This window comes from Theobroma cacao, chromosome 2 (assembly GCF_053813885.1).
Source record: "Theobroma cacao isolate CCN51 chromosome 2, ASM5381388v1, whole genome shotgun sequence".
Classification (NCBI taxonomy): Eukaryota; Viridiplantae; Streptophyta; class Magnoliopsida; order Malvales; family Malvaceae; genus Theobroma; species Theobroma cacao.
This window is the reverse complement of record NC_142640.1, coordinates 43,257,211-43,282,926: the sequence shown is the minus strand read 5'-3', so window position 1 is coordinate 43,282,926 and position 25,716 is coordinate 43,257,211. Positions and strand designations below refer to the sequence as shown.

At 32.4% G+C, this 25,716-nt stretch overlaps 1 long non-coding RNA gene across 1 annotated transcript; it reads left to right on the top strand.

Moving 5' to 3' along the window:
• Positions 1-11,281: 11,281 nt before the first annotated feature.
• LOC148764304 (uncharacterized) lies at positions 11,282-13,118 on the top strand. The gene is made up of 3 exons (XR_016024450.1): positions 11,282-11,445; positions 12,095-12,178; positions 13,014-13,118. It is a non-coding gene; the product is annotated as an uncharacterized LOC148764304 (long non-coding RNA).
• The last annotated feature ends 12,598 nt before the right edge of the window (positions 13,119-25,716 follow it).

Sequence of the window (25,716 nt, the reverse complement as noted above, 5' to 3'; positions counted from 1 at the left end):
TACTTGGAAAAATTTACTTTCTTTAAAAAGCATTGAACTCTTCTCTTCAATTGTCTTGTGTCTTGGAAATTTGTTGAAAGGACTCCATTTTGAAGGAAGTTGATGTAAGGTTTATGCCAATCGTTAGCAGTTCTTACAAAATGACACTTGCGCACATCTGAAAGTTTTGAACACTTAAGACAAGACTATTGATGTTGAAGTGCTTACCTTGTGGAGTTCTCTTGGAATGGAATCAAGTATTACCTTTTTAAATTGAAAAGAGAAATGCGCCAACAAATCTGAGAGAGCTTAAGACTTAATCAGCTTAGGTTGCATAACTGAAATGTTAAACTCTTCGAGTAAGAAAAGCCATTTTACTATTCTCTCAAATAAAGCTGGCCAAGAGAGCAAAAATTTGATTGGATTTGTCTTGGTTACCACTTTAAGTTTGTGAGCCAAGAAGTAGTGGCGAAGCTTTTGAGTTTCATCCATCAATGCAAGATAATACTTTTCCATCAGTGGTAGTTCAATTCACTCCCATGCAAACATTTGCTCAGATAATACACAAGTCATTCTTGCCAGTCCATTTCTTAAACAAGTAAAGTACAAACTAAGTGTGGAGTTATCATAAGGTACAACATCATTGGTTTCCCTTAGATCAACATAGTCATTGTCTTGGGAGAATAAAAAATACCTTTTATTTTCTTGTAGGCTTGTTATTGCTATACACCTCATGAAAATGGAACCCCTTTCTTGAGAAGAGCTTGGAAGGGCATAATGATTTCCCCTAAGGCTGGAATAAACCTTCGGATGTAAGAAACTTTTCCTAACAAGTTTTTGAGTTAATTTTGATTCGATGGGCGTGGCACATACTAAATAACCTTTACTTATGCAAGATCCACATTTATGCTTTTCTTGTGAACCACAAAGCCTAAAAACTTACTAGCTGTTACTCTAAAGGCACACTTCAAAGAATTCATATGTAGCTTGTATTCTTGACATCCCCTAAACACTCTTCTCAAGTCTTCAAGATGATCTAGAGCTTTCTTGGACTTCACCACTATGTCATCTAAACAATCATGCATCATGTCATGGAAAATTGCTGTTATGGCACGCTGATAGGTTGCACCTGCATTCTTCAACCCGAATGGCATAATTGTGTAGTAAATGTTACCAAATGGAGTTTTGAAGGCTATCTTCTCTACATCACTAGGTGCCATCCTTATCTGGTTATATCCACTGAACCCATCCATGAACGAGAACATCTCATGACCAACTTTAAGATCCACAATAGTACCAATGTTCGGAAGAGGAAAATCGTCCTTAGGACAAACTTTATTTACATTTTTGAAATCCATGCACACTTGAATTGCTCCATTCATTTTTTTAACGGGGAACCACATTAGCTAGCCAAGTTGAGTGATAAATCAGCTTGATAAACCCATCTTTAAGGAGTTTGTTGATTTCCTCATGTATCTAGTTTTCTGCTTCATGACAGAATACTTGTGCATGCTGCTTCACTGGTTTGGTTTCAAGAGAGATGTGCAACTCATGAGTGACAAGTTTTTCATCTAATTCGGGCATTTTCTCATGCATCCAAGTGAACACATCTTGGGATTCTTTTAATTGCTGAACCATTGTTATTTTCTATTCTTCTGAAAGGTTCTTACTTATAAAAAGTGGCTTAGGAGTTTCTCTTTCTTTAGCCAAGTTTTGCTCCTCCAACTCATTACCTTGTGGCTTTGGTTATTCTTGAAGCCATTCTGCTACAAGTGATGCTTCATGTGCCTCTTTACTTTTTTTCACTTGAAGATAGAACAATGGTATATCAAGTGGTACATGTGATAAGGGGTCAAAAGATGATGCTTCTTCAGCCTTCGCACCTAATCATAAGTAGTAAACCATTTTCCTATTTTCGTTGGCATAGGAGCTTATTCCAATTAGATTTTCCCTTTTTTTTAGGCATCTTCTTTTCGTCTATACTTATTTTTCTTTGAATTGATTTTTTTCGCTTTTTGGGACTAATTTTCCTATAGTGGAAGTGGAATGTTTCTGGTTCTAGCTATGGTAGTTTTGCCTTCTATGTTAGTTTTTTAAAGAAAAAAGCTTTATTGTAACTTACCTCATGGTGTTTAAACGATGTCTTAGCTGTTGAAATGAGGATTTTTTGTACCCTTTCATGCATTGGTGGTGCAATGAGGGAATGATATTATGAGTGTGCAGGAATTTCTTTCCAATGAAGATATGATAAGGCACATCAATTTCGATAACGTGGAAGCATGTCTGGTCTTGAATAGGTCCCATCTTGAAGCTCACCATGACTTGTCCCAAAGTTTTGATTTCTTTGTTCTCGAAGGGAGTAATAGTCATGGGACGACACAAGTACTCCAGATCTATCTTCACAGCCTTTAAAGTAAAATGGGTATCCATTGACATTGCTCTCCACAAGGAGCGGTTTGTTGTGATAGAAGTGTGTTGTGCACATGTTTATTTCTGTGAACACTATAGCGTTCTCATATCTGCTTGTCATTTTCTCATAGGTCATTCCATCAAGCTGCACTCCCTATGTTATGAATCGACTATTTATATTAACGTTATGGTTGCCTTTTTCCTTGAGTCCTTAAAAGCCAAGTTGGTCAAAGAAATGCTTGAAGCTAGGTGTCTTCATAAGTGAGCCAACAATGGAAGAGGTAACCATAGTAGTCGCATATGTGTCCTTTTCTTGATTGGAAGAAGAGGTAAGCTCTTCTTGAACATTAATAATTACCCTTAAATATCCTTGGGCATTTAGATGAGTAGGGAGTGGGTTATTTTGAATCTTTTTCTTTCCAATCAAGACTTCTCTTGCTTGTGTCTTGTTGTAAAATATCTTATGCATGTTCCTACATTTAGCAAATGGATGACCTATCGCGTAATGATAATCACAATACCACAGATTGAACTTCTTTTCTACCATTGGCGGTTGCGATACATAAGGTAAATTTATTTATCTATCTCTAATTTATTCTTAAAGGACTGCCCTTACCCTGTCAAGTGAAACTAAGAATCTAGGTAATGCAGCAATCTCTTCATATTGTCTTCTTTTAAAGTTGTCCCACCTTGGCCTAAAGTTTTCTCAATGATCTTTTCTTTTCCTACCTCTTTCTTGGATTGTGTTCCCAGTTGGGATGTTTCTTTTATTGAAATGATTAACTCTTTTTGCTCAAAGATTGTATTATTAGTCTACCATGCAATTTTGACTAAAATGGCAAAAGTAAGTAAAGGTAAGTTTTCCAAATGCACTTTATATTCATTGAACATACCTTAGATGCAAACTTTAACTAGCTCCTATTCATCATGAGAATCTTGTATATCCAATACTCATTCTTTAAATTGCTAGATGTACTCCATAAGATCTTTTCTTAACTTTTGATGTTCTCTTCTCAAATCAATAAAGGTCACATTCTTTTGAGTAGAGAAAAGAACTTTTTCTCAAACATCTTACACGTCTGGTTCCAAGAGTCAACTGAACCATAAGTGAGATTAACGTACCGGGTGTAAGTTTTCTCAACAAGGGACTTAAAGAACTTCTTTAACTTTAAATCGTCATTTAAGCCTACTACTCTCAAGGTTTTCACAAACTTCATGAGATGTTCTCGAGCATCATCGGTCTTGCCATTGAATTGTTTGAATTTCAAGCTGGTGTAATCCTTGAGGTATGGCTTGGCTGCTATTTTGGTAGGATAGGGTAGCTTCAAGTCAAACTCTGAGAAGTTGAGACTTTTGTTCTTTTAATCAAGTAACTTTTCAAGCTCGTCCTTTGCGGCAAAGCTCTGAGCATTGGTTGAAAGAGTTGCGGTGACAAGATTGCTAACAATAGAGGGATTGGTGGTATTAAGGAGTGAGTTGATAACTTTATTTTATAGAGATAATAGAGTTATTAAGTAGCTAAGTCATTGAGATTTTGGTTTCGAAATTAAGTATTTTAGTTGTTTTTCTTAATTAAGTTCAATGCATGTTGAGTAGTTTAGTTTAAGTTTTTTTAGTTTAATTTTATATTAAATTGATTTAAATTACTTTAAATTTAGTTATTGTTGATCAATTTTATTGCTTGTGTAGGAAATTTGATTAAAAGACCTTATTTGGTGATAATTCGAAGTACGGTGATAGCTTTGTTCATACATACTGTAGTATTTTAAGCATAATTCTTGCTACAGTAGTTCAATTGATGTGATTATTAATTCATTGGAAAGCTAAGAGACAAAGCTACAACTTTCATGTTGACTACTTTACCCAGTTTGATCAGATCGAGGTGAAAATCACATTGGAAAAGAATGGATGACAGTGGAATTTGCACCAAATATCATACTGTAGCCAAAATGCACAAGGTTGCATTGCCTAAGGAGCCAAGGTTGCGACGCCTATGAAGAAAAAACATCATACTGTAGTCCAAGGAATCAAGGTTGTGATGCCCGAGAAGCAAGGACATGACGCCCTTCTGATATCCTAGCATTCACTTTTTTTTTATTTTTTATAAAATTAGGGTTTTGAGGGCTATTTAAAGGGGGCTTTTGAGAGCAATTTAAAGTGCCATTTTAAGCAACTTTTCTGGAGAAAAAGAAGCCACCAACAAAAAAAGAAAGCAAGGAAAAATATTGAAGACATGAGATCTAACAAATGTTTATTTCTCTCTCTACTTTAGTTCTTTTTTCACTTTCTTTAACTTAGATTGATGGTTAATTTGCTTTAGATGATGTTTTTAGTAGATATTATGAATTAATTTACTTTTTTTAGGATTATGATTAAACTCAACATGTAATTTGAATACTTTATCTCTCTTACTTATTTTCAATGGAATATGTGTAATTTATTTAATTCGATGTTTAATGATTCTAATTGCTTGATCACTAATTATATTGAGTTGGATATATAAATACAACTTGACGAAGGGAGTGTAGATTAGGCTATGGATGGAATAACATATGTTTAATTTCACTTAGTTGATTTGGTGATTTGATTTGCATATAGGATTGACATATACCTATGTCATGTGTCATATGCAACCAAGATCAGAGCATGAACTTAATGAATCATTCTTCAGTTGAATTTACAAAGACATATAGTAAATTAACTAGGAGAAATATTTTTACAAAAACCTCGACAGAGACTTATAAATAAATTGAGACTCTATTTTAGCAACTCAATCTATTAAAGTAAGTTTAGAGAAAGAAACAAGATTCAGATGAAATGTTTAGAAATATTATAATCTTAGGCTTTTTATTAATTGAATTTTTCTAGTAAAGTTTTTTCCATTAGCTTTTAGATTTAATTTAGTTATTATTTAGTTTTAGTTTTGCTTTTATTTAATCACAGTAATTCGATTGTTTGGATCAGATTAGGTTGTATTAATTTTAGTATTTAGCAAAAATTGATGCAATTCTCTATGGGATTCGACACTGTACTTACTATTATATTACTTGTTACGATGCATACACTTACATGATAAATCGACAACATGAGTCAATCTTGCTTTCTCCATTTACATTCGTATTGTTGACCATGTTAGTGGCATTTTTTCCATTATGGAGTGGCATGGGTTGAGAGGTTGTTGCAATTAAAGATGCAAATTGGACGATGGTCTCCATCAACTGCTTGTTGTTTTCCTTTTGCACTTGCATCTTTTCTTGGGACACTTGGAGTATTTTCCTAAGCTCTTAGACATAAGTGGGGATGGGGATGGGTGTTTTTTGGTTGTCAAGAGAACTCTCCATATTTTCTGATAGAAATTTTTCAGCAACTTTTTCACTTAATGTAATCAATCCTTCAAAGTGGTGTAGCCAAAATGTATAGGGTTTTTCTAGTAGGAGAGATGATGTGTTGCAATAAGTGAAACTGAATACATTAAAGGTGGTAGAGAGGAAGGTGAAGCAATCCTTGAAGCGTAAGTGCTCTAGTGGCAAGTGATAAGGAATAAAGGAAGTTAGAGAAAGCGGTGAAGCTTGGTGGAAGGAAAAGGCTAAGTAGAGGGAATATTTAAGAGAGTTTTGAAGGTAGTCTTTTGCTGAGTTTTTGATTGTCTTCCAACTTTCCAAACTCCTATATTTATACTAAATAGGTGCGTTTTCTTAGGAGTAGTTAGGAAAAGGAAAGCACACGTTCAATCATGGGAGAATATTTTTGTCATAGAAGAGCACGATAAAGAACGGTTATTAGATGTTAAGCTCAATCAGGGACGGACCTAAGAGTTTTTCTGAGTGGTGTCAGATTATTAAGTTCAACAACTAACAATATGATAATTTTTTATTCATTCATCAAAACTAAATATAAGCATCCACAAACCATATAAAGTTAAATACAAAATTCAAATAATCAAACAATATATCTATAAAATAAATACAAAAAGAAAGACATATCATTTCAAGATATTATTTTCAAGATATTATCTGACATGCAATACTATTTTCTATTAGCTAAATTATAATTATGAACCCAAACTATTCAATTAATCAAAAAATATTTAGATATGAAGTATTTAAAAACTTAATTTGAGTTGAAATTACTTACAATTGAATTCTAAATGAATCATTTTAAGAAAGTGAAAAACATAGTCAAGGATTGAGAAGAGGAAGCATCATTACGAGTCTCAAGAGTAGGACTTGAATTTTTGAAGAGAGAGAGTAGTTTAGGTTTTGACCTTTTTAATAAAATCTTAAATTATAAAATTTTTTTTTTATCTTTTTATGTAGTATTTAAATATTAATATATAAATTATTTTTTAATAAATCTACTTTAACTTGGATTTTTTAACCACATTTCTTATAATATTATAAAAAAATTAGTGGGTTCATTAGCATCATTAATTACATAAAACTTTAACATAAGTAGTACAATAAGTAGAAATTTTTGACATTTTAGTCAATAAGTGGTGTCATATGACACCATTATATTACATGTACGTCTGCCTCTAAGTTCAATCATGAGAGAGCGTGCTTGTCATGGAAGAGCACATTAAAGAATGACTTATTAAATGTTGAGCTCAATCATGGGAGAACGTTCTGGTCATCGAAGAGCACATTAAGGAATGGCTTATTAGATGTTAGGAAAATGAGCATGTAATGCGTAAAATTTGGGTAACGCACATGTACTTCAAAAAAAAGATTAAAAGGAATCATTTTAACTACCTTCATATTTGAGCCACAAAACCAAACTCTTAAATGTGAAGATAACTCATGAACCTTTCTACTCGTTTTAAGTTACCTTCACTTCTTCGTATGAAATAGCTGTTCCACGTTTATTCTTACTCTGTAACACAATACTTCAAGAAATAATGGTTAGCCAAAATTGAGCATTAACAATATATATATATATATATATATATATATATATATATATATTAAAGTGGTATTTTCCTGCCTAAATAGCATTGTCATCACCATTGAAGATTGGTGGTGAGATAGGTGAAGTGCTGCCATTTGATGCCATGTTTTAATGAAGCAAGGTTGTTTTGTTTTCTTTGTGACTTAGGAACAAGAAGAGATCGTTTATCTTGTCCCAGAAAAGCTCTTATACCATGTAAAAGTTTTTTTGAAAGAGAAATAACACCAAAGCAGAGCAAACAGAGAAAATATATGTCACGACCCGGAACTCCCCATCGAGCCCGTGACAACCGTCGCGAAGCCTCGACAAACATTCTTCACCCCGAATGTCGATCGAAACCTCGCAAGGCTCTCGTATCAGCTTTCGCACTTCCCTGGTGAGCAATAGTTATCAAATAATCAAAATACGAAGGATTACAAATCATTTCCAAATCATAACATAACATATTTTTTTTGGCTCACAGGGGCATTTTTGTCATTTTTGTCGAAAACCTCAAAACTTGCTAAAAATGTAGTAGGTAAGCCGAAAATATATATTTAATGATTTAAAAAAAAATTAAGTATCTAAAACGTTCATTTGAAATGAAAATTTGACCATTTGAATATAATAAAAATATTCAATAAAATAACTATTTTCTTGTAAAATAATTTTCGTAAAACTATCGGTACATAATTCTTATAGCGTAAAAGTTAATTATAGTCATATATACTATAAAGCAAATAACCAAAGCATAAAATTTCTTTACAGTGACACATGGGCCCACATCTATCCAAAATGCATCGGAAGCTGGAAACCTACAGCTTTTATAGATTCGAGTCCAAATGAAGGTCCTTGTCAAAGTCAGCTAACTATGGAATTCCCCGAGCCTAAAATGTGAGGAAATGAGGGTGGTGAGATTATAAAATCCCAGTGAGTAAACAGATACTATCTAAAGTATCTAAAGCCGAGTAAATGGAGATAATTAAAATAAATCATCATACTGTAATTTCATTACCTTTCAACTCATTTCAAACAAATAAAATCAATCCATAAAAATCGAGTAATCAACTTGGCTTATGAATTTCTTAAAACTTTGGCTCGTGCCAAAACTCATACTCGATGATACCTTGCGCGGGCATCTAACTGAGTCCACCAAGGCTGCTAAAATTTTGTATACACTTAAAATATATTTTAGTTTGAGAAAAATATAGTCGTTCCTTGACGTTGGCTGAGTTCCCCTTCACGTGGTGGTTTGGCGTGAAGTGAACCTTAAGCTTTACCTTAGGAGATACCCTACGCGCCTCTCCGTTCGAGGTAATAATATAATGGAGTTTACCGTGCCCTTCTAATAGGCTGGTCCACGGAACCCCCTATGCAGTAAATAATTAATATATAATCCACCAATCAATAAAATTCATTCTAGCATGACATGGCAATTTATTACAACCTAGCCTCTCAAGACTGAATACACAGTATAAATAATTCTAATACCAAAATCAGCTTAGCCATTCATGCTCATTTATTGTCATAAGCCATTTAATTCAAAACCATAAATTTGCAACACAAATTGGCAGTCTCCAATTACTCTATTTTCAAAACCAATATTCGATTTTCCAGAAAATTTATAAAATCATTTGATAAAATCACAACTTCTCTTAAAACATTGCAATTTACCATTTAAACCCATTTTCCATAAAATCATACCGTTGTATAAATCTACTCTAGATAATTAAGACGATAATAAGTTCACTCACAGTTCTAGGAGTCGATGTACTCCTAATCCCAGTCTCCAAGCACAATCTCTGTACTTTTACTTTGGTCACCACCTATCCACAATGTATAATACATAATTCACCACATCAATGCATGACCATTATAAAATCAATTCAGGCTTGGTATATATGCATGATATGATATACAACTTATCCAACTACCGCTTAAATGCGGTGTTGACCTAATTCGGCCTATTATCTCTAATTTAACTCCAAATCAATTCTTCTCACTTTCTACACTCCAATTATAACTAAATTACCTCAATGACTGTGAATGAGATTCAATTTATCAGTCTCAATAGCAAATTACGAAAATACCCCTAGTGGGTAAAAATTCATATTTTTACTCTGAAAATTATCATTATTTTTCTAGGCTCATAATTCATCATTTCTTAATCAATTCTCCTAGAATGAAAATCAAATTCATCCTCACTCAACAAATGGTAAATTCGGCCGTTAAGGGTTGTGGGAGAAAATAAATTCTTTTCTTGTTGTTTTGTTTCTAAATATGCTAAACTAACTTAAAACACTAACATAACTTAAAATCAAATTAATCTAACAATTTTCTCTCTCCTAACCCATTTTTCAGAATTGAATTCATCATAATAACTCAATATTCAACCATGAAAATCAAGAACAAAAGCATGGGTAAGCTAGGTATCAAGGAGAACTAAAGAAATTCTAACTTACCTAGCTTGTTTCCTTGATTTCATCAATTTTTCTTTGAATTTTCCACCTAGGTTTTCTTGTTTTTTCCTTTGTTCTTCCTCGCTTTCTCTCTCTTCCTTGCTTGGCCGGCCATATGAAGAAAATGAGCTAATTTTATGCTTTTTTATAAAGAAACAATGAAATAATAAAGGTATGACACATGGCATTTTCTTATTGGTCCATTTTTAAAATTTTAAAATTTTAATCCTTTTTATCTCCACCACACAATTAGTCAATGGTCAAAATGAGGATAAATGAAGACCATGTGCTGAAAAAATGTCTTGGTGGTGGAAAATTACAATTTTGCCCCTGAGGTGGCAAAATTACCATTTTACTCATTTACTCCAAATTATACCGAAATTAAAATTTTTCACTTCTAAACCTCAAATCTTACTCCAATAAGTCAAATTATACTCCAATAAGTCAAATGGAGCCAAAAAAATCTTTTCTAAAATTCCCATTTTGTCTCCAGGTGGTAAATGATCATTTTGCCCCTAGATAGCTTAAATTCTGATTTGACTCCAAATTGATCCTCGAACTTCGAATCACCATATTAAACCATTTTGAGACTTTAAAATTCTTAATTTCATCGTAAATTCTCTATTTGATCTAGTTCGAGGCTTAAATCAACTTTGTTGTACGTCTAGGTACAATACCGACTTTTGTAAATTTTTTGGGACTCTCTTAACATGCAAACATGCTATCCATCACATGTATGTCATGACAAATATTTTTATAGAGTCGGGCTTGTCATCTTCTCCCCCACTTGGATCAACCATATGATCCTTCTTCTTGATTGACTTCGACATCCGGCTAAATATTATTTTATTCTAAAAATTTTATCTTGTCTCCTTGGTACCCGAAATAGCTTATTATGCCTCACTTGATGTAAAGCCCGACCTTATAAAATACTATTCATGACATACATGTGATGATAGCATGATTGCATGCTAGGAGAGTCCCGAAAAATTTACAAAAGTCGGTATTGTACCTAGAGGTACAACAAAGTTTATTTAATCCTCGAACTAGATCAAATAGGAATTTTAAGATGAGATTAAGAGTTTCACAGTTCATGGATGACTTAAAATGGTAATTTGGAGTTTGAGGATCAATTTGGAGTCAAATCGAAATTTTCACTAACTAGGGGTAAAATGGTCATTTGCCACCTGGGGACAAAATGGGAATTTTAGAAAAGATTTTTTTGACCCCATTTGACTTATTGGAGTATAATTTGACTTATTGAAGTATGATTTGAGGTTTAGAAGTGAAAAAGTTTAATTTCGGTATAATTTAGAGTATAGGGGTAAAATGGTAATTTTGCCACCTCAGGGGCAAAATAGTAATTTTCCACCACCAGGATATTTTTTCCAGCACATGGTCTTCCTTTGTCTTCATCTTTGACCCTTGACTAAACATGTGGTGGAGATAAAATGTTTAAATTTTTAAAATTTTAAAAACGGGCCAATGACATGATGCCATGTGTTATGCCTTTATTAATTTATTATTTTCCTTTTTAAAAGGCACAAAATCAGCCCATCTTCCACCCCATGGCCGGCCAAACCAGCAAGAAGAGAGAGAAAACAAAAACAAAACCCTAGAGAGAGAAAATCAAAGAAAAAGTGTGAATTTTCAAGGAAATTAAGTGAAAAAGGTGAGTTTTTTCTGTTAAGCTTGAGTTTTCTTATTCCCAAGCATTTCTCTTTATTTTCCATGATTAAATTACATGTTTTCATGATGAATTCAATTCTGAAAAAATGGGTTAGGAGAGAGAAAGTTGTTGGATTTATTTGATTTTAATTTATGTTAGTGTTTTTAGTTAGTTTAGCATATTTAGAAACAAAACAACAAGAAAAGAATTTATTTTCTCCCCCAACCATTAATGGCTGAATTTACCATGTAGTGAGTGAGGATGAGTTTGATTTTATTCTAGGAGAATTAGTTAAGGAATAATGAATTATGAGCCTAGAAAAATAATGGAAATTTTCGGAGCAAAAATACGAATTTTTACCTATTAGGGGTATTTTCGTAATTTACTATTGGGACTGATAATTTGCACCACACTGAGGGACATTAAGTTAATTTGGGTGCAATTGAGGTATAGAAACTAAAAAGAATTAAATTGGAGTTTAAACGGAACCGTTAGGAATTTAATCGGGTGATAAGACGAATTAGGCCAATACCGGGTTTAGATAGTTACCAGTGCATTTTTGCATTCCATATCATGCATTGGTAGTCTAAATTAGTTTAATTTTGATTTAGTACCAACTTGGTGAAAACTCTTGATTTTGTACTGTGTCAAGGTGGTGAGTCCTCCGATAAAGGCAAGGAAATTACATCCGAGGACCAATAGACAGAGTGCTTCAAAAGTCTGCATTCTAGACATTGTGAGTAAACTTACTGTCATTTTAATTATCTAGGGTGGTTTTTAGATGCTTTCATGAATTCTATGAAAAAAGAAATTTAAAAAGGTAAATTTTCATGTTTTATGAATAAATGTGTTTCAATGAAATTAATTTATAAATTGTTTTGAAATTAATAGTGATTTTGAAAAATAGAGTACACGGAGACTGTTAATTGTGGCAATTTGATTGTTTAAATTAACTGGCTTATGATAAATCGAGCATGATTGGCTAGTTGGCAATTGTATTGAAATGCGAATTGTTTGGTTACCTTGAAAAACTACGAATTACAAAATTGCCATATCATGTTATTGAGTTTTATTATATGGTGGATTATATATTAATTAATCACTGCAGTAGGGGGTTTCTGTGGACCAGCCTTTTAGAGGGGCACGGTAAACCCCATTATATTCTTACCTCGAACGGAGAGGCGCGTAGGGTATCTCCTGGGGTAAAGTTTAGGGTTCACTTCACGCTAAACCACCACGTGAGGGGAAACTCAGCCAACGCCAAGGAACGGCTATGTTTTCAAAACAAAAACATGATTTATGTGAAATGTGAATTTTAATAGCCTTGGCGGTCTCGGTAGGATGCCTCGGCCAAGGTGTCCCCGAGAATGGATTTATGGCACAAGCCTAGATTTTTATGAGATTCATAAGCCTTTTTACGTATTTTGAACGAGATGTGTTCTAATTGTATAACCCAGTTTATGATGATTTACTTTATTGTCTCCATGTACTTAACTCTAGATGTTTATGATGATGTTTGTTTACTCATTGAGATTTTAAAATCTCACCCAACTCCTTTCCACCTATTTCAGGTTCAGTATAGACTGTAGATAGCTGATCTCATCGAGGACTACAGTGGGATCTGCATTTTCCAAACCGTAGGTTCACAGTCATCTTTACTTTTGTTTATTCGGGGGCACTCTTGTTATTGTAAATTAAATTAAATATTTTGACTTACTGTATTTAAGTATGTATAAATTTATTTAACTTTTACGTTATAAAAATTATTCACGTATAACTCTATAAATATTGTTTTATAAGAAAATAGAATATTTTACTTAATATTTCTTTTATTTTCTTATTATATTCAAATAATCGTAATTTCGTTTTAAATGAAGATTTTAGACTTTTAAACTCATTTTGAATATAAATTATGTGTTTTGTACTTGTATATTACGTTTTAGCCAGTTTCAAAATTTTTGAGAAAAAAATGACCAAAATACCCCTGTGTGGCGAAAATTTTATTTTGATTGTTTTTGATCTAAAATAGTATATATTCTCTAAAAACTCGATATTTAACAATGATTGCTCACAGAAAAGAAAAGGAACTGATATGTAAGCCTTGCGGGGTTTCGGTTAGCATTCCGATAATGAGTGTCAATCGGGACGTCGCGGCGATTGTCATGGGCCTGAGGGAGGTTCCGGGTCGTGACACTTGACTTCTGAATCGCCTTTTATCTCATAAATTCTCCTCCGATAAAATTATTATTATTTTATTATTATTTTTTCATTTGCAAAATATTTTATCCTAAACTACTCCTTTCGTCTCTTATCACTTTTAAACGTTTTAATTGACCTCAATTTGCATTCGATCAACTTTATTTATCACCATATCAAAGTATGAGGTATTTCAATATATTTCATTTAAAATTGGTATATATATACACACACATGTATATCTTACAGCAATAAAGTTTTAGTTAAACTTAGTTACAAGCTAACCATACATAAACTAGGAGGGTTAGTGAACTAGATAACTATTACAAAACGACAAAGACAACAGATAAGATTTGACAAAAAAGCAACTGTGACATATTCCAAACTGGTCACTATGTTTCTGATTCAAAACACTCATCTTTAAGTTGATCTCAAAGATCAACGGGCATAAAATATAAAAGTTATGATGCTTGGTGTTTCATCAACATTTCCAACCTAGTTTTGATCATGTGCGTCTTGGCATAATTATCAGTTTAGATGATAATCTTAATAAAGAAATGAGACACTAGAAATGAATTGCTTGTCTAATAGCCATGGCTTTCCTACTCTGTTTCTGCTAGTTTCTTTGCTTGTAATATTGTTATGCTTGTATCTTTCAAGGTTTGGTTCCTATATTCAAGTTATGTTTTTTCTTCTTGCAATATTTTCAGCAGCTTTCGTGATTCTAGGGTTTTATTACTAAAATCAATTGGGTCAATATCACAAAGAGAAAGGGTTTAGAGATGGAAAATTCATGAACAAAAAAAAAAAGAATAGAAAAGAATGACATTGACTTGACAAGGCATTTGGCTTCAAACAGCTTAACAACCTAAATCTAGGACCAAATCCCTATAGTCTACAGTCTACACCCAAATACTAACCTTTATTTTCTGGCAAGCGATAACTTGCCTTATCAAAGCATAACAAAAGAGCTGAAAAGAAAAAACCCATGGAGCCAAGGTCGATGTTGGCTAATCGTATAAGATCTTCATCTATTGCATTAAGAAGCAAAAAAGCCTTAAAGCCTGATCGTAATAAAGATCTCACTTTAAAAAAGAAAAAGATAAAAATAAAAAAAAAAAAGAATATGCATCAAAGCTTTTTCTTTTTAGGAACAAATGCATCAGAGCTCAAAAAGTTGAAATTCAAATCTTTGGGAAAATACATAGCTAATAGTTTTGATCTTATCATTAGGTGTCAGATGATGCTATTAAATAGTTTGTAATATAAAGAAATCTTATTCAGATGTGATTACTCAAATTAAAGTGACTATTTAAATTAAGTGTCTATTTAGATTAAAACATGACTTTTAAATAAAGAGAAGTATTTTCAAACACATCTGTTGAAATATGTTGATTAATTATTCAATATTTTCAATAGACACATCTTTTAAAACTTAACAAGACATGTCTGTTAAAACAAATTAGACACAACCTTTCAGTGTCTATAAAAGGAATATATACTCAACCAGACTTCATTCATTAAAAGCATTCTGCAACAGGCTTGTTGTATCTTGGAAAGTCTTTGTCTACAAATTCCTATAGTAGGCAACAGCTTTCAAAAGAAAGTTTGTTACAGCAAGCCTCAAGCTTATTTTCTCCTTTTCTTCTTATTTTGTTTCTAACAATTTTTAAGAATTGTTCTTAATGGAGCTTAATCCAAATTCAAGATTTCAACTTATGAATCAAGAATTCATCAAACTTGAAGGATTTGATGGAACCAATTTCACTTGTTGGAGGGATAAGATGGTGTTTTTGCTCACAACCTTAAAGGTTTATTATGTTTTAGATTCGAGTCTTACTGCAGTTCCAGAACTGACTAATGAAGCTTCTGATGCACAAAAAATGGAAAGGAAAAAATGTAAAGAAGATAAATTGATATGCCATGGACATATCCTAAATACTTTAACAGATCGTCTACATGATCTCTACTCCAATATGAAGACTCCAAAGGAAATTTGGGTAGCTTTGGAGACTACCTACAAGAACGAAAAATGAGGTACTGACTTTGTCTTTAAAATATTTCGAAGTTAAGATAAGTGACAATCTACCTATCATGGACAAAGTAAATTGTCCACAAGTTTTAGTTTCAAAACTAAGAGACCTTAACGTTAAGGTTTTTGATGCGCTACAAATAGGTGCAATTCTTTCTAAACTACCTTAATCTTGGAATAATTACAGAAAACGATTTTGCATTCTATGGAGTTTCTATCAATAGAACAATTCATGACTCAAATGCAAATAGAATGTGAAACACGTGCTCGTGATGCATTATTTTGATCTTTTAATTTAAAGGTGAATCTTATGAGTCAGAATTCTAATAATTTTGGAAAGAATTCTATGAAATCTAAGTCATCTGCACTGAAAGTTTCAAGACAAGCCTTTAAGAAAAAAGATAAGAAAAATATAAATTGTTCCCATTGTGGAAAGAAAGGCCATATGATTAGTGAGTGCAAATCAAGGAAGGTAGAAAAAAATTTTGGTTATAAAAATCCTAAAAAAGCAAACATAGTAGAAGAAGATATCAATGAATTGGTTGTTATGGTTTCTAAAAGGAATATAAGAATAGCAACAAAATTGAATATAGTGGTAGATTCCAATAAAAGTAAAGATTGATGGCTGGATTCTGATGCTATAATTCATGTATGCAACGACAAAATCTTATTCAAGACTTACATATAAGTTAATAAACAAAGTTGAAGGAAAAAGGATTGTCAAGTTGACATTAATCAATGTATTCCATGTTCCTAAAATTCAAAAGAATTTAGTTTTTGCTAGTTTGCTTGTGAAGAAAGGTTTTAAAATTGTAATAGAATTTGACAATGTAATATATCCAGGGGTGGCCTATTTATACGAAAGGATACATTTGTAATGGCATGTACAAGCTCAGTATTGATGAAATAAATATGATTTATGCTTATACTGTTGAGTCTAATTCTTTATTATGGCATGCTAAAGTAGGACATTTGAATTTTGGTTCCATGAGATTTATGTCTAAAAATGGTTATATTGCATGCAAACATGAGCATTTGAAAAAATGTGAAATGTGCATACAAGCAAAAATGACAAAAAAACCTTTTCGTAGTGTAAAAAAAACTCATAATTATTAGATATTGTCTATTCTGATATATGTAAATTAAATGAAAAATTAACTAGAGGAAGAAAGATATTTTATTACTTTCATAGATGATTATTCTAGATTCACTTATGTCTATTTAATTAAAACAAAAAATGAAGCTTTTTAGAAATTTAAAAAATATAAATTTGTTGTGGAAGAAAAAAAAGGTAGGAAATTAAAAATCTAAAAAAAGTGATAGAGGAGGAGAATATTTTTCTATAGAATTTGATAATTTCTGTGAAGAAAATGGTTTGATACATCAAACAATTGCTCCTTATTCACCATAACAAAATGGATTGGCTGAAAAGAAAAATAGATCTTCGATTGACATGACTAATGCTATGTTATTGGATGCACATCTATCATACGAATTATGGGATGAAGCCTTATTAACAACATGTCATATACTGAATAGAGTTCTTTCCAAGAATATTAAGGTTTCACCTTATGAACTTTGGAATGGAAGAAAACCAAACTTGAAATATCTTAAAGTATGAGGGTGCTTAGCCTTTTCTAAAGTTCCTGAACCATGGAGAACAAAGCTTGGACCCAGAGAAATGAAATGCATTTTTGTTACCTATGCCCAACATTTGAAAGTATATAAAATTTTAGATTTACAATCAAATGTTATTATAGAGTCTATACATGTTAAATTTATTAAAAATAAATTTATGTATAACTCTAATAATGAATTGGATTGTGAGTAAAATGTCTTAATTTCAAGTTGTGACCAAAGTGATATACTTCTAATGATACATCCAATAAAAGAAAAAGAGATGATACTTAAATTGAGCCGAGAAGAAGTCAAAGAGCCATAAAAAAAAAAGCACTTAGGTCTAGATTTCATTGCCTTGAAAGCATTAGCTTTTCTTGTGGAAGGAAGTAGAACCAAAGTGTATAATAAGGTACCTATTTTGTTAAACGTTGATGATGATTCAAAAATATTCAAAGAAGCTATGTCTTAAAGGGATATAGCTTTTTGGAAAGAAGCAATAAATGATGAAATGAATTCAATCTTATCAAACAAAACATGGTTTTTGGTTAATCTTCCTCCTAGATCAAAACTCATAAGTTGTAAACGGGTATTTAGAAGAAAATATAATATAGATGGTTCAATGCAAACCTTTAAAGTTAGACTAGTTGTTAAAGGTTTCACGCAAAAAGAAGGCATTGATTATTTTGATATTTACACTCCGGTAGCAATAATAATATCCATAAGAACGCTTTTGGCTTTGACATCCATTCATAAATTACATGTATATCAAATGGAAGTTAAAATTGCCTTTTTAAATGGAGATCTTAATGAAGAAATATGTATGGAGTAACTTGAAGGTTTTATACTTCCTAGAAATGAAGGGAAGGTTTGTAAACTAATCAAATCTCTTTATAGACTAAAACAAGCTCCAAAGCAATGCAATGAAAAGTTTGATAGTACTATACTTTCAAATGGATTTGTACATAATAATGCAGATAAGTATATTTACTCTAAATTTACAAAAGATTATGGTGAAATCATGTCTTTATGTAGATGATTTGTTGATCTTTGGTATAAATATGCTTGAAATTGTTGAAACAAAAAAATATTTGACTTTAGTTTTCAAAATGAAAGATCTCAATGAAGTTGATACAATCTTGGGAATTAAAGTCAAAAGAATTCAAAAAGTAATTTCATTGAATCAATCGCATTACTTAGAGAAAATTCTTCACAAATATAGTGTTTTGAAAATCAAAGAGTTTAATACTCCTTATAATTCTAATATAAATTGACTAAGAATTGTGAAAAAGTTGTGGCACAATTAGTATATGCAAGTGTCATAGCCAGCGTTATGTATGTTGCGCATTGTACCAGAATGAATATAGCCTTTTCTATTTGTAAACTTTCAAGGTTTACAAGTAGACCTAGCAAAGATCATTAGAAGGCTATTACTAAAGTACTTGCATATTTAAAGAAAACAAAAAATTTGGAAATTTGTTACAGTGGTTTTCCTAGTACTTTAGAAGGATTTTCTGATGCTAGTTGGATAACTAGCATTGATGACAATAAATCCACATCAGAATGGATTTTTACTTTAGAAGGTGGTGCTATTAATTGGGCATCTAAGAAGCAGACTTTTATTACGCATTTCATAATGGAATCGAGATTTTTAGCGTTAGCAGCTGTTGAAAAAGAAGCGAAATGGTTGAGAAATTTGTTATTAGATATAAAATTGTGGCCATAATTGATGTCAGTCGTTTCCATATATTGTGATAGTGAGACCACAATGTGTGTAGCCCATAATAAGATCTATAATGGAAAGTCTAGACACATAAGTCTGCGATATGCTTACATAAGAGAGTTAATCTCAAATGGCGTTGTAACAATAGTTTATGTTAAATCTTGCAAGAATTTGGCTGATCCACTTACCAAAGCTTTGCCAAGAGAGGCTGTAAAGTCAACTTCTAGTGGAATGGGGCTAAAACCTTAACTCAAAAGCACTAGTAATGGAAACCCAACTTTGTGTTAGCAAAACTACCAATAAAAGTTCAATGGGTAATAACAAGTTACTAAATGCTGTCATTATGCATTGAATTTTTTATATTAAATAACCTCATTCTAAAATATTCAAATAATTTCATTCTAGAATATTCAGTGCAACTGTCACGAGGAGAGGATGAGCAAAAGGCTTTTAATGAAAATGTCAAATGCTTGTGGTAACAGGGACATAATTACAAATTCTACCTATTTGAATATTGGAGTGGTGCCACTTCAAATAAGAGTTGAAAGGGTTTACTCTTGTAAATATTCATGAAACTAGAATTAGCACAAGGCCATATAAGTGCTAAAGCAGTTAGTAGAATCTTAAAACAATTAAATAATGCTATGTGTGTGATATTTTTGGTTATGACATAAAGGGTTGTGGTTCAATCCTTGTGATACGAATAACTTTGTCTTAACTTTAAAATTTCTACACTAATAGAAAGTTCAAATCTTCAAGATACTCTTTACTATGCTTAGTATTATTAATATTACAAACTAGTTGGTGATTGTTAGATAATTTGTAATATAAAAAAGTCTTATTCAAATGTGATTATTCAAATTAAAGTGACTACTTAAATTAAGTGTTTATTTAGATTAAGACATGACTCTCAAATAAAGAGAAGTATTTTCAAACACATCTGTTGAAATATGTTGATTAATTATTCAGTAATTTCAACAGACACATCTTTTAAAACTTAACAAGACATGCTTGTTAAAAGAAATTAGGCACAACCTTTTAGTGTCTATAAAAAGAATGTATATTCAACCAAACTTCATTCATTCAAAGTATTCTGCAATAGGCTTGTTGTATCTTAGAGAGTCCTTATCTACAAATCCTCATAGTAGGCAACAACTCTTAAAAAAAAAATGTGTTACTGCATGCCTCAAGCCTCCTTTCTCCTTTTTTCTTATTCTGTTTTCTAACAAATGCAAGGCAAGGTTTGTTGGCTCCATTAGTTTTTGATGATAATAAAACATTCCCATTCATTTGTCTCTAATAATTCTACTTGAATGTGCAGGATAAGAATTGCATGTCAATGATAAATAAATAATTCCATGGGACATATCAAAAAGTATATGAATAAGAAGCCACAACTAATCAACAATACAGAAGTTCCTTAGTTGAATAATGAAGGATTAGTCAGCTAAAGTTTGAATCAGAAGTTGGCGAGCTCAAAAGTATTGAGAAACAGAAAAGACTTAGTCGACCAATAAGTGGGTTAGTTGACTAAGAAGCTATTACTAGAAATCTAGACTTCAAGACAGAATCGACTTAGTCGATCAAGAAGTAAGTTAGTCGACTAAGTGCTCACTGCCAAAAACTGGAAATAGAAAATCGAGACAACTTAGTCAACTAAGAGCATTTAGCCAGAAAATTTGAATTATGCACTAGAAGACAGATTAACGGCTAGAATTGTAACAAAACTGTTTCCAATGGTCAAAAACTGTCTAACTCACTTTAGTGCTGATTTTTCAAGTATAAAAGGGACTTCCAACGGCTAGAAATGCAATTAAGGCTTCCAAGAACAAAAAAAAAGAGCTCAAAAACCAGAAAATACTACTTGCTCATTTACTATACTCAACTTTTATCTTTGTAATTGTGATCTGTACTTCACTTTGTACCACTTAGATCAACCTTGTGATCATAGGTACACCTTTATCACTTCTCTCTTTGTATTCTTAGAGTGAACAAGTCACTTTAAGGGATTGATTCAAGCTAGGATTGCTTGATTGAGTATAGGTTCTAACTTAGCCTTGAAAAGTTAGGTGTTAGGTTTTAGTTGATCTCGGTAAAAAATATTGTGAAGGTTTTGGCTAAACCTGGTAAAAGCCATTGTAAAAGCTTGTGAATTTCACTATTCTTAGTGGATTAGTTTGAAAAATCCTTGGTTGAATAATCAAGGTAGTGGATGTAGATTTTGGACCGAACCACTCTAAATTCTGGTGTGTTGTCTACTTTATTTTTGTTTTATTTTCATTCCTTCTTTTATCTTCCATTTGTTCCCACTTAGAGCCAATTTTTGAAAGATCCAAATTGTGCTATTCACCCTCTTCTAGCACATTTACTTGGGACCAACAAGTGGTATCAAAGCTAGCTCCTTGTTTTTAAGGTCTAACAGCCTTTGGGAATATCCAAATGACTATTCAAAAATCAGTAGTGGCTAAAGGACAATCAACAAACAGACCACCTCTGTTTGATGGCTCAAACAACCCATATTGGAGTACTAGGATGTTAATATACATTAAAGTAATAGATTATGAGATGTGGGATGTCATAACAGATAGTTCCTTTGTTCCTTCAACCTTAAATGTAGTGACCAACGAGATGATCCCTAAGCCAAGGTTTGAATAGACCAAGGCTGAAACCAAAAAGGTCCAAACTAATTTCAAAGCAATCAATACATTGTATTGTGCTTTAACTCCCACTGAATTCAATAGAGTATCAAGTTGTACCATAGCAAAACAAGTGTGGGATAAACTTAGGATTATCCATGAAGAGACTTCTCAAGTCAATGAATCCAAGATAGCCTTCTTGACCCACAATTATGAAATGTTTAAGATGGAGCCTGACGAAGATATCACCAGCATGCTAGATAGATTCACAAACATCACAAACAAACTTAGTCAGCTAGGCAAACCAATTTTCGAGTATGAAATTGTTAAAAGACTTCTTAGAAGCCTACCCAAAAATTGAAAGCCTAAAGCGACTACCATCCGAGAAACCAAGGACTTAAATGTTATAATTTTGGATGAAATTTGTGGTTCTCTCCTTATTCATGAGCTAGAACTCAAGGAAGAGGAAGAAGAAGATAGGAGGGAAACAAAAGAAAAGAAGAAGAGCATCACTCTTAAAGCCAGCATTCTTGAAGAAGAACTAGACGATCTATCTTGTGATGATGATGAAGAACTGGCACTAGTTATAAGGAAATTCAAAAAGCTAATAGGCCAAAGAAATCGGAGATTGGCTACAAGAGGTTTTAGAAGAGATCAAGGTTTTTCATGGAGAATCAGAAACAAAAACGACTCTAACAAAAAAGAAAAGCTTACATGCTTCGAATGCAAGAAGCTTGAACACTTCAAGTTAGAATGCCCCTTGTGAAAGAAGAAACTTCAAAGAAAAACAAGAAATCAAAGAAGGAAATAATGGTGACTACTTGATCAAATAGTGATACTTCAAGTTCTAAAGCTGAGGAAGAAAAAGCTGAAGAAAGAACAAACTTGTGTTTGATGGCACGGGATGATGAATTCGATGTATCCTCATCCCCTTACAATATTTCTATTGATGAACTTCAGGATGAATATGAATGTTTATATGAAGAATTTAAGAAACTTGTTTTGAAATACAAGACTTTAAAGAAAAAGACTACATCTCTAGAAACAGATTTGGAAAAGATTAAACTTGACTTTGAGTCTGTTTTTGAGCAGAGAAATTTTCTACAAATTGAATTGGAACATTCAAAAATAGATTTTGAAACTCTAAAATTAGAATTAGAAAGCAAAACTGAAGCCTTACAAAAGTAAGTGAAGAAAATGCTGCACTCAAAAGTTTAAAAAATGAAACTTCAAGTAGAAATACATACTTCAAGAAAAATTCTATTAAGGCATCATCTAGGTGTTATATTTGTGATAGAATTGGTCATTTATCTTATGATTGTTCTAAAAAAAATGTAAAGAAAATTAGAAAAATTTGGGTTCCAAAAGGATCCTTTGTTGCTGTTAACAATCAAGGACCCATTAAGGTATGGGTACCTATTAAGAAAAACTGAAAATTTGTTTTGTAGGTTGAGTTGCACTCAAAAGATACATGTTTAAGAGCTCAACTAAAGAAGAAGTAGCCTTGGAATATGGACAATGGCTGCTCAAGGCACATGACAAGAGATGAGATGCTATTTACTCAGCTGGATAAAAGAAAGGGAGGTATTGTATCTTTTGGTGATGATTCAAAAGGTAGAATTCATGGCATAGGAACGGTTGGTAAGAACTCCCAAACTCAAATTAGTCATATGTTGTTGGTTAAAGGATTGAAACATAATTTATTAAATATTAGCCAATTGAGTGACAAAGGTTTTAAAGTAGGCTTTGACTTAACTAAATGTGAAGTGATAGATATAAGCACTAAAAAAGTCTCATTTATAGGAAAAAGAATAAAGATTATGTATGTTGTATTTCTTGAGAATCTTGAAATGGATTGTGAAACATGTCTTGTAGCAAAAGTTTAAAATGATTACTGGCTATGGCATAGGAGACTTGGACATGTGAGCATGCATACCATGTCAAAGTTAATTAAGAAAAAATTGGTTATAGGATTGCCTAAGCTTAAACTTCAGGATGATCAAATTTGTGATGCATGTCAATTAGGTAAACAACTAGAACATCTTTTAAAACCAAGAAAGTTATCTCTACATCTAAACCTCTTGAATTGTTGCACATTGATCTATTACTAGTCTAGGAGGAAAATCTTATGGCTTTGTAATAGTTGATGACTACTCTGGGTACACTTGTGTCTACTTTCTTGCTCATAAGAATGATGCTTTACCATCATTCATAAGTCATTGTATGAAAGTTGAAAATGAAAAAGAACTTGCTATAGTTAGTATTAGGAGTGATCATGGAGGTGAGTTTGAAAGAGATGAATTTGAGAATTTTTGTGATGAAAAGGGGTTGGATCAAAATTTTTCTGCACCTAGAACACCCCAGCAAAATGGAGTTATAAAGAGAAAAAATCGAACCATGAAAGAAATGGCTCGAACTATGCTATGTGAGAATAATCTACCTAAATACTTTTGGGAAGAAGCTGTTAACACAACAACTTATATCCTCAATAGAGTGTCTATAAGAACCATGATATCAAAAACCCCATATGAGCTATACAAAGGTAAAAAACCAAATATCTCTCACCTTTGGAGCTTTGGTTGCAAGTGCTTTGTGTTGAACAATGAAAAACAACCTTTAGGAAAGTTTGATGCAAAGAGTGATGAAGCTATATTTCTAGGATATGCATTAAACTCAAAAGCCTATAGAGTCTTCAACAAAAGATCTTTAACAGTTGAAGAATCCATCCATGTAGTTTTTGATGAATCCAATACCTTACAAAAGGAAATTTTTTATGATGAAAATGATACGGATGTCCTTGAAAGACAAATGGAAGAGATGAGTTTAGATGATAAGAAAAATAGTGAAGAAAATACCCTAGGTAGAGAAACAGAACCTCCACCCTTAGAAACCTTGCAAAGGATTGAAAATCAACATCATGATCTTCCAAAGAGCTAAAGGTACATCAAGGATCATCCACAAGAGCAAATCATAGGTGACATTTCTCATGGAGTTAAAACTAAAAGAGCAACTAGAGAGACATGTGAGTTTTCAATATTTATCTCTCAAATTGAGCCAAAAAACTTTGATGAGGCAGAAAAAGATGAAAGCTGGATAATAGCCATGCAAGAGAAACTTGATTAGTTCAAAAGAAACCATGTGTGGTCATTAGTTTCTAGGCCTTTAAACCACCCTATTGTCGGCACAAAATAGGTGTTTAGGAATAAGGTAGATGAGCAAGGAAATGTAGTTAGAAGTTAGAAATAAAGCTAGGTTGGTAGCACAAGGATACAACCAAGAGGAAGGAATTGACTCTGATGAAACCTTTGCAACGGTTGCTAGGATAGAAGCCATAAGGTTGTTGCTTGCTTTTGCATGCTTTATGAATTTTAAATTATTCCAAATGAATGTAAAAAATGCATTTTTAAATGGCTTTATTCAAGAAGAAGTATATATTGAACAACTTCCTGGATTTGAAGACTTTGAAAAACCATATCATGTTTTCAAACTTCATAAAGCCTTGCATAGTTTGGAACAAGCTCCTAGAGCTTGGTATGAAAGGCTTTCAAAATTCTTAGTTGAAAAAGGTTATGTTAGACGGAGTATTGATACAACATTGTTTATTAAAAATTACTTAAATGATTTAATTGTTGTTCAAATCTACATGGATGATATTGTTTTTGGTGCAACTAATGAGGCTTTATGCAAGAATTTTTCTAAAGAAATGCAGGGTGAGTTTGAGATGAGCATGATGGGTGAGCTGAAGTACTTTCTTGGCCTTCAAATCAAACAAAGTGAAAAAAAGAATCTTCATCAACCAAGAAAGATACATTCAAGACATGCTCAAAAGATTTGATATGCAGAAGCTAAAATCAATTTGCACACCAATAAGTCCATCCACCAGACTTGATGTAGATGAAAAAGAAAAAGATGTTGATCAAAAGCTCTATAGAGGTATGATCGGATCACTACTCTATTTAACAACTAGCAGGCCTGATATCCAATTCTCTGTATGTTTGTGTGCTCGTTTTCAATCTCAACCCAAGGAATCAATCCTAATTATTGTTAAAAGAATTTTTAGATACCTCTTA